Genomic DNA, 2,070 nt, shown 5'->3' with positions numbered 1-2,070 from the left:
TTACTCGCTCCTTTGGCCCTGTGTAAGCCGCTTTTCCATTGCTGGAACCATCAGTAAATACTGTCAGAGCATTTTCTAAAGGTTCATGTCTGGTAATTTTAGGTAAGATCCAAGTAGTCAATTTTAAAAACTGGAAGATTTTTGATTTTGGGTAATGATTATCAATAATTCCTACAAAATCAGCAAGGCCAATTTGCCATGCACCAGAATTGATAAAGGCTTGTTTAACTTGTTCCTTGGTTAAAGGAACAACTATTTTGTCTGGGTCGTTACCACACAATTTTATTATTCGTAATCTTGTCTGACCAATTAATGTAGCTATTTGGTCCAAGTACAATGTAAAAGTCTTAATTGTACTGTGAGGAAGGAATGACCACTCCACAAGATCAGTATTTTGAACAATGATGCCTGTTGGAGAATGTGTAGTGGCAAAAATTAAAAGTTGGAGTGGAGCTAAAGAATCTATTCTATTTATTTGCGCTGACTGAATTTTTTCTTCCACTAATTTAATTTCTTTTGTTGCCTCTGGGGTTAATATTCTTTTACTATTTAAGTCTGGATCTCCTCTTAGGATAGAGAACAAATTTGACATGGCATAGGTAGGAATGCCTAGAGTTGGCCGAATCTAATTAATATCGCCTAACAATTTTTGAAAATCATTTAGTGTTTTTAACGTGTCTTTTCTTATTTCTATTTTTTGTGGCTTAATTTTTCTATTTTCTATTTGCATACCCAAATAATGAAAAGGATCAGAGGTTTGGATCTTATCAGATGCTATTGTTAGTCCCGCGTTGGCAACCTCTGCTTGCAGAAATGTGTAACAGTCAATTAATTTGTCTCTTGTTTCTGCAGCACATAAAATATCATCAATATAGTGAATGATATAACAATCTGAAAATTTGTCTCTAACTGGTTGAAGGACTTGACCTACGAAAGTTTGACAAATAGTTGGACTATTAAGCATTCCCTGAGGTAATACTTTCCACTGAAACCTGGTGGCTGGTTTTTTATTATTTATGGCTGGTATAGTAAAGGCAAATTTTTCACAATCTTGCTCTGCCAGAGGAATGGTAAAAAAGCAATCCTTAAGATCAATTATAATTAAAGGCCAGTCTTTTGGGATCATGGCCGGAGAGGGCAATCCAGGTTGGAGAGGCCCCATGGGTTGAATTACAGCGTTTATGGCTCTTAAGTCCATTAACATACGCCATTTGCCTGACTTTTTCTGAATTACAAATACAGGAGAATTCCAGGGTGAGAATGAAGGCTCAATGTGTCCCTTTTCTAATTGTTCCTTTGCTAATAAGTGTAACGCCTCCAGTTTTTGCTTTGGTAGCGGCCACTGATTTACCCATACCGGTTTTTCTGCTTTCCAAGTTAATGGAATGGGTTTAGGAGGCTCTACAGTGGCCGCCCCTAAAAAGGATACCCTATTCCTTTTCTTTGTTGATTTTTCTTAGTCTCAATTGGGACTTTAATGCCATTTTCATTTTTTCCTAATCCCTTCCCTGGTATATATCCCATCTTAGTCATGATTTTTTGACTCATGGGGCTGTATAATGGAGCGGGCATAATGATTTCTGCACCCCATTGTTGTAACAAATCTCGACCCCATAGATTAACAGGAATTGAAGTAATCATTGGCTGAACAGTACTTTCTTGATTATCTGGCCCTAAACAATGTAAAATCATTGTACTTTCATACACTTCTGAAGCTGTGCCTACGCCGACAAGTCTTGTTACAGCCTTTTGTTTAGGCCAATTTTTTGGCCACTGATTTAAAGCAATTACAGAGATATCTGCTCCTGTGTCTACCAACCCTTCAAACTGTTTTCCTTGAATAATGGCCTTACACACAGGTCTGCTCTCAGAGACCAGACTTGCCCAGTATGCAGCCTTTCCTGCCAGATCAGTGCTTTCGAACCCTCCTGTTCTTTTTATCTCACTGTTTCCAATTTTAATATAAGGTAGGAGTAATAATTGAGCGATCCTGTCTCTTGGACTGGCACTCCAAGGAATTGAGGAACTAATAACCAGTTGAATTTCTCCTTCATAGTCTGAATTAACGAC

General features: G+C 37.8%; 1 pseudogene; it reads right to left on the bottom strand.

Annotated features, from left to right (window-relative positions):
- Positions 1 to 828: 828 nt before the first annotated feature.
- Positions 829 to 2,070, bottom strand: part of LOC116810187 (endogenous retrovirus group K member 8 Gag polyprotein-like) — a 3,816-nt pseudogene continuing 2,574 nt past the window's right edge.

This window comes from Hylobates moloch, unplaced genomic scaffold (genome assembly GCF_009828535.3).
Source record: "Hylobates moloch isolate HMO894 unplaced genomic scaffold, HMol_V3 SCAFFOLD_2248, whole genome shotgun sequence".
NCBI classification, from domain to species: Eukaryota; Metazoa; Chordata; class Mammalia; order Primates; family Hylobatidae; genus Hylobates; species Hylobates moloch.
Note: the sequence above shows the minus strand (reverse complement) of the source record. Positions and strands in the feature narration are given on the sequence as shown.